Source organism: Piliocolobus tephrosceles, chromosome 17 (genome assembly GCF_002776525.5).
Source record: "Piliocolobus tephrosceles isolate RC106 chromosome 17, ASM277652v3, whole genome shotgun sequence".
In the NCBI taxonomy this organism is placed as follows: domain Eukaryota; kingdom Metazoa; phylum Chordata; class Mammalia; order Primates; family Cercopithecidae; genus Piliocolobus; species Piliocolobus tephrosceles.
In genome coordinates, this window is record NC_045450.1 from 45,022,549 (window position 1) to 45,038,352 (window position 15,804).

Genomic DNA, 15,804 nt, shown 5'->3' on the forward strand with positions numbered 1-15,804 from the left:
ATTTTTGATAAATGTCTTGTATTAAAGATTCTCTTTGATTCTGTATACTTCCACATCAATGTGGTCTCATGGCAACCCCATACAGGAGTTAATTATTGTCCCAAGGTTACAAGTGAGGAATTGTGTGTATATGGAGTTTGCTGGTTAGAGAATTGGACAGGATTTACAATACTGAGTAGCAGAAACTGTAACACACGTGATTGTAGTAATAACCTTCTAAAACCTAGATGTAGTGCTACTGTCACATACTTTACAAGGCAGGGTGAGAAAGAAAAATGGAGAAGATGGCAATTACCTCTTTGCTTTACTTTTAATCCATCCTCATTAGAAGACTGTTAATGGTTCACATATTGTTGTTTAATACTATATAGTAACTTTGACATATATCTATTAAAAAAATTTTTTTTAAGAACACAAATCCACTTTTATTTATTGATTTTTCGTTAGTTTAAATCCTTGAGGGGTACAGCATCACTCGGATTCTGTGTCCAATGGCCTTAGCAGGAAGATTGCTTTGGAATTTGGCACGAACCATGCCACTGTTTCCATGGGCCCGAGTTACCTTTCCCCAGATGACTCTGGTTTTATTTAGTTTGCCGCCTGGAGTCACTGTGTTGTTCTTTGCTTTGTATACATAAGCGCATCTCTTGCCCAAATAGAATTCTGTTTCATCTCGGGCATAAACACCTTCAATTTTAAGAAGAGCTGTGTGCTCCCTTTGGTTCCGGAGACCCCGCTTATAGCCGGCAAAAATGGCCTTGGACCACAGCCTTCCAGACATAGTTCCTTTTAGAAGTCCCGTTCCCAGCAGGCCTTCACAGGATCCAAGATGGCGGAAGAGCTTTTTTTTTTTTTTTTTGAGGCGGAGTCTCCTCGCCCCTGCTGGAGTGCAGTGGCCGGATCTCAGCTCACTGCAAGCTCCGCCTCCCGGATTTACGCCATTCTCCTGCCTCAGCCTCCTGAGTAGCTGGGACTACAGGCGCCCGCCACCTCGCCCGGCTAGTTTTTGTATTTTTAGTAGAGACGAGGTTTCACCGTGTTAGCCAGGATGGTCTCGATCTCCTGACCTCGTGATCCGCCCGTCTCGGCCTCCCAAAGTGCTGGGATTACAGGTAAAATTTTATTTTTCTCGTGAATGCTGCCTCTATCTGGAAAACAAAACATAATAAAATAAAACACACACAGAAAAATAAGGTCATAAGCCAATTTAAATGGCAAATGCAGAAGAACACACAGAGTACAGGCAGATGGGAGAGAGGTGTCTCATTAATTCGTTCTCAAACTGCTATAAAGAACTACTTAAGACTATGAAGAAAAGAGATTTAACTGACTCACAGTTCTGCAGGCTGCGCAGTGAGGATGGCTGGGAGAATTCAGGAAACTTACAACCATGGCAGAGGGTGAAGGGGAAGCAAACACATCTTTACCGTGACGGAACAGGAGAGAGAAAGAGAGTGAGAGCGAGAGCGAGAGCGAGAGAGAGAGAGAGAGAAGTGCCAAACACTTAAATGAACAGAGAACTCATTCACTATCACAAGAACAGCAATGGGGAAATCTACCCCCATGATCCAATCACCTCCCACCAGGTTTTTGTATCAGGTACTTTACAGTTCGTTTTTTGTATTTTTTTTTTTTTTTTTTTTTTGAGACGGAGCCTCGCTCTGCCGCCGGGGCTGGAGTGCAGTGGCCGGATTTCAGCTCACCGCAAGCTCCGCCTCCTGGGTTTACGCCATTCTCCTGCCTCAGCCTCCTGAGTAGCTGGGACTACAGGCGCCTGCCACCTCGCCCGGCTAGTTTTCTGTATTTTTTAGTAGAGACGGGGTTTCACCATGTTAGCCAGGATGGTCTCGATCTCCTGACCTCGTGATCCGCCCGTCTCGGCCTCCCAAAGTGCTGGGATTACAGGCTTGAGCCACCGCGCCCGGCCACTTTACAGTTCTTAAGACTTGTGTTGTCTTTTGCTTTAGGGAAAAATATAATACATAGAGGGAGGGGCAAAGAGAAGGGATTTGGGGGCATATCTTGCTTTCCAAGAGGTTATTAGTATCTTCATTAACTTGCATGACATGTAATGGTGCCTCCACATTCTGCAATAAATTTACAATGTATTAAGAAAATGAAAAAACAATGCTTCTATATTCAGCGATGTTAGTATGATGCATGCTTTACATGGACTGGGGCGTTCAGACAGGACCTGGCACATAGTAGATGTTCAGGAAACAGTGATGAAATATTTAACTGAAGTGACTTAATTATTGGGAAGGAAAGAGTAGTGCTTTTTTTTGGTCTGGGCAATGGTTTTATAATTGTTTCTTTTCTTGTATTCCTCTCTTTTGCTAGAAGCATCTCATCTAGCTTTTCTCCTTTAATTTCAAGCAATTCTGCTCAATTCCAAAAGCACATGACAGAAGGGATATGAGTATATGCATGTATATTAGTGTCTAGGTGTCTGTATGCATGAGTTTGTGTCTATATATATGTGTGTGTATCTGTGAGCGTACGTTCTTGTTTGTGTATATATTAGTTTATGTATATGAGCTGTGTGTATACATGGTTATGTAACTGTGTGCAATTGGATCAGTATGTGTGTTTGTTTCTATATATAGATTTGTGTGTTTGCCAGTCTGCATGTGTTTAAATCAGTATGTGTGCATGTGTACATGTTTGTATGTGTGTGTCTGTAGTTTATGTGCATATATGCCTGTGTAGACATCTGTGTGTCTCCTTGTTCACATATGCCTTTATGTATCTGTACCTGCAAGTATGAATTTGTGTGTATCTCTGGGTGACTGTGTGTAGGTAACTATGTGATTGTGTGTCTCTACACATGCACCATTAGACATATTTCCTGCATTTTAAGTAAATGAAAGTGTTGTTTGCAGAAAAAAGAAGCTATTTAGAACCTAATGTTCTGGAAATATTCATATTAAAAGACATCTGCTTATACCATAGTCTATATTGTCTACATTTAGCTACAGGTGTTAACAAAATGATAAGCACTTGGAAAGTAGACAATCCAAAAATTGTAAAAGTATTCATATTAATCTTAGCTTTCTCCATGAATCAAAGTGTAAACAAAGAAGAAAAAATCTGTAAGATTTTCATAGCTGGTATAAACAGGACTTATTTCTCATAGAAATATGCTGACACTAGGCACATTCTGAAAGCTTATAGTGTGATAAATCTGCTTTCTTAATATTAATTTACTTTTATAGTTTGTTTAATATAGTATTGATTAAATTAATATTCAGATTAATGATCTTTTAAATGCAAAGGAACTAAAGCAGTATTCTCTTAATACAGAATGATAACTGAAAGACTGAACTGTTTGGAAATCAGTTTTTAAAGTATTTTATTCTACTGTCCTATTTCATATATCTTTACATATCACAGTATATATTAATTTATTATATTAAAGTATTATTAAAGTGTAATCATAAATATGTGGAATTCAGGTGTTACCCACCTACATGTTGTACACACACACACACACACACACAGATGTATATATAACATAAATCAAATTTATGTAAATGATCTCAAAAAAAGCACTTATTGAATATTTGATAAATGCCAGATATTATGCTAGGTACAGAACAGCAAATTAAAAAGCATGTACTCCAATTTTCAGGGACTCAGTTTTAATTAGGTACAGAGCTTGCTACTTGATTTGTAGGTCCTGGTGAAAAAATAAAATCTTTTGCTTGAAAAGCCAGAAATATGCCATTAAAAGTGCACACAAAGATGTCTCCTTTCTTTTTAATCATCTCTTCCTCTCTAGTTGTCTTTTTTTTTTTTTTTTCCATTGAGATGGAGTCTTACTCTGTCTCCCAGGCTGGAGTGCAGTGGCGCAGTGTCTGCTCACTGCAACCTCTGCCGCCTGGGTTCAAGCAATCCTCATGCCTCACCCTCCCGAGTAACTGGGACTACAGGAACATGTCACTACGCTCGTCTGATTTTTTTTTTGTGTGTGTGTTTTTAGTAGAGACAGGTTTCACCATGTTGGCTAGGTTGCTGTCAAACTCCTGACCTCAGGTGATGTGCCCACCTCGGCCTCCCAAAGTGCTGGGATTACAGGCATTAGCCACTACCTTGTCATTTGTAAAAATTTAATTTGCAGGCAAATTTCATTCTAAGCAAGTGATTAGCATTAATTTTCCCATTGGTTATACTGTGCAATGACAGTTTTAAATGTAAACATCAGAGTGTTTTAGCCCTTAATCAGAATCACTGAAAGTGCATGCTTGTATCACACGGTTTATCCTTGGAGGGTGCCTTGAGTTGATCTGAAGAGATAAACACAAGCTAGATTCAGAGAAGGTTAGAAGGAGGAAGAGATCTTCACCCTGGACAGGAGTCAGCAGAAGGAATGCTCTGGAGCAAGGTTATACTCATGGAGCAAGAACAGACCGTCATAGGTACCCCGGGGTTGCCCTTCCTGCAAACTCCCAGACCTGCTCAGTGCCCCAGCCAGGCATGGGGTCTCGAACATTGAGCTAGACATTTCCATTTCTCACGAGCCTGCCACTCCAACCCATGGCAGATAGCCAACTCCACCAAAATCTTTCAACCTGTGTGCCAGGTTACATGAACAGAGGTTGGAAAGACTCACTCCCACCAAGAGAAGCCTCCCTCTGGCCAGGCACCTGCCAGGTGTTCTGGGGTGCAGTGAGCCCAGTGTAGGGTGGCTGCCACCGTGCCCCCTCCCAAAAGGCCATAGAGCAGTGTACCCAACTCTCCAGACACTCATAGGGTGAAAGATGGCAGCAGTGGCAGGGTGAGGATGGGGAGGGAAGGATCGGGGGCTTGGGGTACGTGGAGTGGGAAAGTGAACTGCTGAGAATCTGCTCTTGGGAGGCTTTGGGAAGTTGTACTACTGATAAACCAAGGCTCCAAACCCCAGGCACATGCTCCATTGACACACCATTCAAAGCATAAGTTTCAAGATAAAATTACTAAATATTTAAAAATTACAATTGCAGTGCATTATTCTCTAAGCAGAAACCCTTCTGGAGCGGGTAAGGGGTAACTCGTCACACGCTGGGAAGTCAGCCATGGATAGGAGAGAAAGACGCATAGTTTATCTAAAAATTGAAATAGGTACAGGCGTAGCTTGTTTTATGGAACTTCGTTTTATTGCACTTCACAGGAATTGCATTTTTAACAAATTGGAGATTTGGTACTAACGGTATCAAATCTCCAATTTTTTAAAAATGCAATTTTTAATTTTTATTAATGGTTATTAATGGTAGTGATTATCTGAAGTAGGTTTAGAGATGAATATGAATTTTCTGAGATAAAAAAGGATGGGAAATGGCACAAGAAAGCTCATGTCCAAAGTCTCAGAAACGTGGAAGATAATGGCATATTTGCAAAGCCGCAAATAATGACATGCTAGTAATGTGTCCCTGCATGTATGTTTACATATGCATTGGGGGTGAAAAAAAGATGCAGGAGAAGGTAGTAGGGAGTTGCAGTTGGTTGCATTGTGATAAAACTTCTGTTTCTCCATAAGAAGCTTGCGTTCTGTAGGGACTTCAAATGAATTAAGACTTACATATCTCAAACTCAAAAATGAGACCTCCAATGCCAAACAGTAAAAGATAACAGGATAAATGATAGTAATGCTTTACAGTCTCAAGATGTCATAAATTCTTCATTGATATTGCAGCAACATCAAACATTCAAAGGCCTTAAGTTAGATTAGAAGTTGGAAGAACAGAGCACACAATTAGACTCTTAAGATTTCTCTGATCCTTCCATTATGATATGTCATTTATGTTATTAGAGAACTACAGTTAAATTCAACTTAGTGATGGGTGTTTAGACCACTGTGACTATAGGTACATGACTGAATAGCACCCTGTTATCTATGGAAATTTTATTTTTTTAAAAAAATTTATTTATTTTTGAGACAGAGTCTCACTGTGTCACCCAGGCTGGAGTGCAGTGGCATGGTCTCAGCTCACTGCAACCTCTGCCTCCCAGATTCAAGCAATTGTCCTGCCTCAGCCTCCTCAGTAGCTAGGATTACAGGCACATGCCACCACGCCCAGTTAATTTTGTATTTTTAGTAGAGATGATGGAGTTTCACCATGTTGACCAGGCTGGTCTCGAACTCTTGACCTCCAGTGATCCACCAGCATCCACCTCCAAAAGTGCTGGGATTACAGGCGTGAGCCACTGCGCCTGGCCTGGAAATTATTTTTGAAAAATTCCCGTTTTATTTGTGCTTTGTTTTTCAGCAGGAGATTGTATAGATGTTCAATGTCTAAGCAAGGGAAACAAACATTCTTTTCCCTCTCTCCTCTATCTTGTTCATAAAGCAAGAATTATAAGCCTGCAGTGCGGCTTACAGGTAAAACCAGAAGCATTTACATTACATATTCTTTGGCTTAAGACAAAAGAAGAGACTTTTAGTGGTTACTAAGAAATCTGCCCTCTAAAAAACAAAACTGTGAGAGCGTCCCTAACCTTTCTTCATCTCCATAAAGGAGTGTTCATTTCTGATTTCCTCAAAGTAGATGTGTTATTCCTGTTTCACGTAGCCCGGAAATCCTACACTAACTTATCACAATGATTGTGAATATATTTATTTATGTCTGTATGCCAGAATGTGCTCAATTACAATATTTCCCTCTATCCTGACCTTTGACTATTTTTTTTTCTAACCAAAATCCCTTTGGGTAGGATCCACTGGGCAGGATTCATCCATTGGATCCTGCTCAATGGATTCCTGCCCAAAGGACCAATGAGAAAAACATGGTGCCTACCCGGTGAGAGCAGGGTCATCTTTTTCTCATTTCTTCTGGTATATATAGGCCATCAGTATTGATTTTGGCTTACAGACAGCACTTAACATTTTTTAATTAACTTGAAGTCAATTAAATTAATTAGTCATAGTGATTAACTATGACTTTAAAATCATAAAACAGAGAAGCAATTGTTAATTTAATTTTTCAAAACCGTGCTTAAAACTTTTTTTCTTAAGGTATAGCTTAGGTTACAGAGTCACTACCTCCGAGTTATAGACTCCTTTACCTGGGATTAAAAGAGTGGGAGTAGATCATGTAGAGGTGGGTGTAGAATTATACCAGAGATTCAGTAACCCATAAGCATATTCACATTCCTCAATACTCAAGTGAATACTAAAGCATAAGTAATACTATGTAAATATTCATGGAATTTGGACTTGTTAAAAAGATCTCCTCATTTCCAAAAGAGTGAGGAATCTACAGCCTATTAGAAACCGAAACAATTTATCAGTGTGTCTATGTATGTGTCTGTGTGTGTCTGGGGTGAAGGGGGTGGTCAGCTCAGACACATGGTGAAAGTACTATCTTTTGTCCTGGTTAAAAGGGTGTGTTACTGCACCACAGGATTTGGCCACTTTTGCCATCATCCTCATTTTCATCTTCACCCGTTAAAAATGAAATAACATTTTTAATAAATGATACTTTATTGAGTCTTTGCAGCATGTAAACACAGCCCAAGGTAATAAACAGACATTACTTTCCATTCTCAAAACAGTTCTTCCAGGTAAACATTCTTATCCCTATTTTATAAATGAGAAAATCAAAGCATCCAGGGACTCAAGAGATTTTGTCTCAAGTCCTAGAGTTCTTGAGGGCAGAGCCCAGGATTCAAACTCAAGTCACCGTGACTGCAGAGCCATTTTTCTTTTTGTCGTAGTATGTTTCTCAAAGTGCAGTTCGTGGATTGGGTGGAGCAGAGTCACCTGTGGGTGTAGATGCTTGGATAGAAATGCAGTTCACATGTTTAGGGAGTATAATTCACCGGGCATTCCTTCCTGTGCCCCATCTCTAGAACTATCATCTCTGAAGGTGGGACAAAGGAATCTGCATTTGGACAGGTAGCATTCGAGAATCACTACCGTGGACTACACTGTGGAAGAAAAAATGTACTTCGTGAAACTCTCTGTATAAAATCAAAATTGGGAGAGGTAAGGAATGGCAAAACAGGACATGATACTTGCTAAAGTAAGAAGGTACCTCCTTGCATCTGTTTTTCAAACCTCTCAGGTCCATATTGCTGAGCCTTCACTGGCCATAAACACTTCCAAGAACTTCAGGCTGATTGAATTGGGCACCAGATTTTATCATTGGGCAGCATTTGCTGTGGCTCTGACTTGGGCATTGGAACTGCTGCTTGCATAATAACTTGAGTGTGTGTGACATCAAAGACCTATTTTTAGCATTTGTATATTGCATATTCAAGCATATTGGGCTTTTCTTAGTCTTTGTTTATAGTTTGATCTTTATATTCTAAGAAAATGTCATTTTTAGCTCCAGTCCAAATACTGTATAATCACAGCACTCTGATGTAAACTCCAGAGCTGAACTTGAGAAAACTTAATACATTCCATTTCATAATGTAATAGCCAAGTTTAAATCCACTGCACTAGGAAACGACCAAGAATGTGAGGGAGTTTAAAGCCTAATGATCATATTCACTGATACTGACGGTGATGATGACACCCATGGCCTAAAATGACTGTAGCCAAGGAAAGAAAAGTAATTGATTCTGAGCTCGTAAAAAAAATTTTTTTTAAAGAAAATTGTTTCATTCAGGAATTGCTCTTGTGCTTTCCCAAAATGCCAAAAAAAAAAAAAATAATAATAATAATAATAATTTTCAATAGGTTTTCTTCTATCCTCCTTGGCCCAAATCCCAAATCAGGAAAGATGAAGCTTCTAGCTCCCCATTTGTGTCACACTGACTCTAGATACTCAATACCTATTTCTTGTTTTCCACCTGTTTTGTCCATCAGCTTGCTGCAGGAGGCAGCTTAAGCTTAGAGGTCACGTGTGCTGTGAATAGACTGTTATGAATCAGGACTCTGTCTCTTTATAATTTTGTAAAGAAACTTGACCTTGTCACTCTTTGGACTATTATTCCATCCCCTAAAAATAGAGGTGATAAGAGTGCCTACCTCATAGGCATTGTTTTGAATATTAAGCGAGATCGTATATGCAAAACAGTGAGCCAAGAGGCTGCCTCACATTACACTCTCTGAAATGGTAGTTATTATTAATAAACCATTGTACATTTTAGAACAAAGGACTGGTGAAGTCATTTCTAAGGATGATTAATTTAGAATTCTAGACTAGAGGGAGCTAGCCAACAGGCTAAGGGATGAGAGAGGAGGTGTTGAGGATTCTACAGCTTAACATGCAGAGTTTGCGCCAGGGCGGTGACAATGTAGATTCTTAAAAAGAAGGAGAAGAGACCTTACATCGATTAATTGATTTTTAGGGGCAAGCACTGTGCTCCGTGCTCACATTTATTAATTCATGTATCCAGGTTTGAAACTTTGAGAATTAACCACAAAGCAGTAGTCAGAAAAGATGGAATAAAGCACTTTATTTTATAGGCGGTCATGGATTACACCAGTAGTAGAAATAGGAGAACTGGAGTCACTAACATGTACTGGCTCTAAAAGCCTCAGCAGATCGTTTTACCTTCATGGTCATCCACTTTTGCATCTGTAAAATGTGGGTAATACTGCTTTGGAGATAATCAGCAGGGCATTTGCACACATTAGAATTTATGAAGTAATTTTCAGGAATTATAACATTACAATGTATCCTCGATGTCTCCTGTTTCATTTTTCCTGATTTCCCTCCTAATGGAACTGATATTCTCATCTGCTCACTAATCTGTAGAATTGCTATAACTTATACATACCAATACCTACACTTGTTTCCGGTGTCTTTTTTTTTTTTTTTTTAATATTCATTTGACTTGGTCATTGAGTACCAAGTTAGATGAGCTTTCATTATTCTTTGATATACATCACAGTGTTCTCTGTGAGGCCTTCCTCAGTCCTGCCACCTTATTTCCTACATTTGACCATTCATTTTCTGTGGTCACATAGCAATTTCCACGTACCTCTTAGTACTCATATCAAATTATCTTATAATTGTCTACAAGCTCCTAGTAAAAAAAGGCTTATTCATTTTTGTATTCATAGCACCTGGCATGGCTTCTGGCAGGGAAGTGGCATGCAATAAAGTTTAAAAAATGTAATAATTTTAGCTTATTGTTATTAGTGTTATGTGTATTCGGGGGGCATTCCCATTTCAGTTTGGGACACATTACCATAAGGGAGAAAATCAGAAATCAAAGAAGAAATTTCTACTAAGCTTCATATAATACATGAAAAAAATCCTAGCATATCTAACATATATAAGAAATAATGGTGCAGTTATTAATATAATACATTATACAACATTTCATAGCATATATACTATGTGAGACATGTCACTTTTTCAAAATGAATGCTAGATCTTTCTGGCTCTAACCTGTTAAAAGGGTCCTGTGGCTTCTTTCTGCATTCAATCCTCTGCCCCCTCACTTCACCCATACTTCTGTCGTCAGTATATACACAGTCACACCAAACACTCAAATACTTTCTGATCTAGTTGCTCCCTTTTTTTCTCATCAGCTATTCATTGTATCGTTAGCTACAAAATTTAATTAGAACTTTGATCTCATGATTCTTTCATTATATCCATCTTACATTATCCTGCCTTATACCCACGATTAAAGAGTTGCCACTTTATAACCAGGATAGAGGAGTTGCCACATCGTGAGCATGCTGGCACCAAGTGGAGGCACATCCAGGTTTTTCAGCATTCTCCTGGTAAGGTTGATTAGCTCTCGGAAGCTGAGCATATGTTTAAAATCCTTAACCAATATCACTTAGATTTCCTTATAGTCACATCTCATTCTATAGCTAAATGGACATGAAATCAATATGCACTCATGGAAAGCTAGCCCGTGTGAGATACATTCTAAATAATGCAGCATATCATAACAATTGGATGGTACATAATTCCCTCCATCTAAAATAAAATTGATTTTTGTCCTCTAACTATTATCCCAGTACTGCAAAGGAATCTATTTTCATTTAAAGTTTTAAACTTTTCAGCCATGCACCATAAACAAACATGAAAAGATTTCATAATATTCTCAAGATTGTCCACTCTCAGCAGCAAAGAGTGCCACTACGAATGCTGAAGGCTAAGAAGTAATAAACCATCAAAAACTTCATTGCAAATGCTCTGAAAAATCTCTTTTCCTTCCACAGCTCGGCAGGGTGCAGCTCTGCTTACACTTTCAGGCCATGAATGAGAAAGTTGCCTTTGGCCTTATCTGACCCCTTTCTCCATGTCAGAAAGGGAGGGAAGAAGCACAAGATGGAATAAAAGAATTGAATGGTTTGCTTCTTGTTTCTGTCAACCCAATGTCTACTGCCAAAAAAAAAGAAAAAAAAAAAAAAGAAAAAACCCCCACATTTTCAGAAGCAAGTGCTTCTTATTAATATGCATATGGATCTCTTGATCATCTTGATAAATTGCTGTTTCAGGACATCTGGGGTGAGGCCTGAAATTCTGCATTTCTAACAAGCTTCCATGTGATGCTGATGCTGCCAGCCCAAGGACCACATTTTGAGTGATGTGTTGGGCAGAATCCTAACGATGCCCTTCTTGCTCTAAGATTCTTAGACCCTGGTTATTTAACCAAAGATCAATCTAGGTACTGCTGGAAGGGAAGTTTGCAGTTATAATTAAAGTTCCAAGTCAGTTTTAATTGACCTTAAGATGCAGAGGTTATCCAGGTGTGCCTGCTCTAATCACATGAGAGCTTTAAAAAGCAGGATAGGGAAGCAGAAAGGAGGTAAAGAAATTCAAAAGATGAGAGGGGTTTGACATGCTGCTGTGGCTTTGAACATGGAGCATGCGTGTGAGACGCAATGTGTCAGCCTCCAAGAGATGAGGGTGGCCTCCAGATGACAGCCGGTAAGGAAATGGGGTCTTGTGAGGAACTGGTTCCTGTCAAAAACTTGAGTGAGCTTGGAAGGGAGTTTATCCTCAGAACCTCCAGAAGAGAATGCAGCCTTGTTGATACATGAATGTCTTCAGAACAACTGAGAAACTCTAGATAGATAATAAGAAACAGCTCAACCATGCTGTGCCCAGACTCCTGGAGTCATTTTAAATGGCTAAGTTTGTAGTAATTTGTTATGTAGCAGCAGAGAACTAATACAAGTAGGAAGGTTGTAATTCAATAGAACTAAGTAAAATCTTGCCATTCATATGTGGAGTAAAAAGTAAGTTTTGATCCTTGTTTCTTGATAACCAAGGATAGAATCATTTTTAATGCAAAGAACACAGAATTTGCAATTGACAATATACATGTAGCAGTCTCATCTCTTTCTCTTTTACTTCTTTGACGTTGAAGACACCTTTAAAGCTTTCTGGACTTCAGTGTCCTCAATATTTTTTTTTTTTTTTTTTTTTTTTTTTTTAAGATTAGTAGTACCTCTTTTAACCAACTGCTGGAGAGGTTAAGAATAGCTTACAAAATGAGTGAAAAAGTCTTGTAAACTATAAAACGCTAGTCATATATACAGAATCAGATATAGTGTACGTTTAAATTATGCCTCATTGAACTTTTCTCTGGTCATAAGAAAGTTCTTCAGATGTTGAAATACCATAATTTACGGTTCAAAAATCTCATCATTGCAAGTGAGAGTAGAGGAAAATGAACACAAACACTTTGAAAATCCCTTGTTGTCACCCACCCTTCTTGTCAGAGGTAGTTATTTAATAGCAGAGTCTCAGACACAAATGTATATCACATCTTTTTTTTTTTTTAAGAGCTGTAAAGTAAAAGATGTATTTTATTGGATTAGTTGAAAAAACTAATCCATCCAACTTTTTTCTCTTTTGGTGTCAAATGTACTCAGGTACGTTGTAAATAATTCAGGTGTTATTTGTAAACAAGATTGCTCTCAGATGAACAGGATGGAAATTACTGAGAGACAGGATATGGGTGAGTTGTGCCTTGTGAAAGAGCAATGCAGAAATGAACTCAGGGTTAATAGACGATATATCTAATATGTAATACCTTCCTATGCCCTGTGCCAAATCATTAGTTTACGGCAATCTCTCCTCTGCTTTTAGTGTGTGTTAACTTTTGCAGTGAGCAGATGCAGCCACACACATTCTGTTTGGCAGAAGGCAGATGCCAGTCCCTGAAATGGGTGCCCAGTTCCAAGGGCAACATCTGGATCCCTGGCTTGGCTCTGTTCCTGTCTATGCTTGTGGCTATACAATGCCCCCTGGAGACATTTTATGATTAGTCTTCGACAGAGTTGGCATGAGTGTCTTGTCTCCCTGGCAACTATTTTCCCTTTGATTCTTATACATCTGCTCAGCAATATACTGTATTTGGGAAACTGCTCCCTACCTTATTTCCAATCACAAAGCTGATGACAGAGGACTTTTGCTGAATGGGATATCATTTTCCCCGGTGTCTGAAGCTATTGTTTTCCATTGTGCTCATAACTGCATCAAACTGCAGAGTATATCTTCTCTGCAAGGCCACTAAGTTTAGGACAAGCATTAGATTCTAATGAATACTCAGAGGCACATCTTGAACCAGTGAGGAGTGTTCAGAAACTAAGCAGGAGCTAAGTGGTTGGAGCAGCCTGCCCAGCCTTCTTTCTTGGATAAGAAGAACCTGGTTGGATGAATCTGTATTTCTCACTTAAAACAAAGTATTAGTACAATTTTTGATTGACAAAGCATAATTGTATACGTTTCTGGGGTATGATGTGATGTTTTCATATGTATATACGATGTAGCATGATTAAATCAAGCTAATTTACCTATCACCTGGCTTACCTATCATTTTTTTAAGTTGATACATTTAAAACTTATTCTCTTTGTTGTTTTGAGATCTATAATACATTATTGTTGACTGTATTTCTCACTGTCTGTCTGCCTGTCTCTCTCTCTCTTTCTCGTTTTTATTGTCATGTCCTTACATATGGAAGTAAGAACTCAGACTTCCCTTATCTGAAAGAGCATTAGGCTATACCTTTATTTAGCCAGCAAAAGGCTGTTGTTAACAGGTATCCCTCAGGCTGCCCTTTTGTCTGTAGAGAAACAAGTACATGGTTGAGGCATGTGTCAATACGGAGTCAGTTATTAGCCATATTCCAGGTGAAACTGGAGAACAGATTAGATGAAAAATGAACTCTTCTCCCCAGCTCATGCTGTATGTTTCCATTAAGAAGTATTTTGAATTATGTGCAGAAAGAAAGGAGTAAAAATTTCAGAGTAATATCCTGTGACCAGGAGTTTACAGAAGATAATTTTAAATATTAACAGCTACCTGTTAGGCTAAGAGTGTATTTCCATTTTAACAGATGAAAAAATTGAGGCTCAAAGAAGCCCACCAAATTGAGAGTGAAGTAGGGGAAACAGCATTTAACACTTACATTCTAAAGATTTGTGTAAGAGCAGCAGGACAGGCTATACAAAGGTAAGACAATTCATCTAACAAAGAGGCCGTGGAGAGAGTTATCAAGGAAGACAGCCTTCAATAATTACCTTACCATCACTCTTTTCCAGAAACGGGTGGAATTATCAGGATGGAATCAAGGATGCTTCCAAACAGAGGGAATATCTCAAGCTATGACTCAGAGGTAAGAGTAAGAGACTGTGATGTGCACAGGAGCTGTTGAAAAAGTTCACTCACCTCTACTCATTCATAGAGACACATTTCAAATACCACCTCCTATCAGAAGGCTCCATAAATTATCACCATAACATTCTCTCCATTCTTCCTTGAGGGAGGTAAAATGTAACAATTATCAGATAAAAAGATCTTTAGGAAACTAAAACTCAAAAGATAGTTCATTTTAGGTATGAAAATGGTTCTGCAGCCTGTGTGAATTCATAAATCATGGTATTATAGGGCCAGTGCTCTTACTGCCAACATTTTCCCTAACTGCCAGCTTGTGGGTGCCAAGCACTCTCTTGCATTATAGGATTTAACACAGGACCTGACTTAATATAGAAATGTTTTCTTACCATGTCTCATCATTTTGTCTTTCTTCTGGATGCACCAACAATTTGTCTTGTTTTTTTTTTTTCTGTTGTAAATGTGAAAAAGCTTGAAGAAGGTTCTATAGCTATCATTTCAATAGATAGAATAAATAGTTCCATTCAATTTATTTCAATTGAATAGATAGATCCATTCAATCACAACACTGAAGGATCCAGATTAATCATCTCCCACAATTGATTGGAATAAATAGAGATAAATAAATAAAAACCAAATACAGATACCAGTTCAAATTCTAAAGAGTACCTACTGTAACTACAGGTCCGAAAGCTAATACTAGAAGTTCCTTTTCCTTTACTAACTGGGTGACCCTTAGTTACTCAACCATATGACCTGAGTAACTTTTAGGTTCCTCATCTCTAAAATGGATATTTATTAATAAGAGCACCATTGCATCAAATTGCTGTGAGAATTAAAACAATTTATAAATAATACCTGGGCAGAGCCTGACTAATAATAAAATAGTAATTATAAGCATTGAGGTTGGTAGGATTTACAGGAGTCTGAGAGAGATATTAACATGAAAGAAGATTATTGAAAAGTGATCTTGGGATCCTCGTCTATAACAAAAGCAAAGAAATAAGGTTGGGCAGAGTGAGAAGTTAGGATGAGAAGTGGTCACAGCAAGGCTTCTGCCCACCCCTCCGAGAACCCTGGAGCTCAGAAGACCCTTCTGAATGGTCCTGAATTAGGGTGAAGGTCTTTCCTTTCAGTGAGGCAGCTTTCTTAAGCAGAAAGAAATATCTAGAGAGACCCACTCTATGCAGCTGTGAGAGTAACTTCTTCAGTCGTGAAGGTCAACCTGGAAAGCACAGTAAATTATTACTAAAACATTTGGTAATTACTGTGTATTAGTATGAC

The 15,804-nt window shown here is 38.7% G+C and overlaps 1 pseudogene across 1 annotated transcript; it reads right to left on the reverse strand.

Moving 5' to 3' along the window:
* Window positions 1–401: 401 nt before the first annotated feature.
* LOC111541209 lies at window positions 402–835 on the reverse strand (annotated as a pseudogene). Its single transcript, XR_002731218.1, has one exon. The product of XR_002731218.1 is annotated as a 60S ribosomal protein L35a pseudogene (transcript).
* Between the last annotated feature and the right edge of the window lie 14,969 nt (window positions 836–15,804).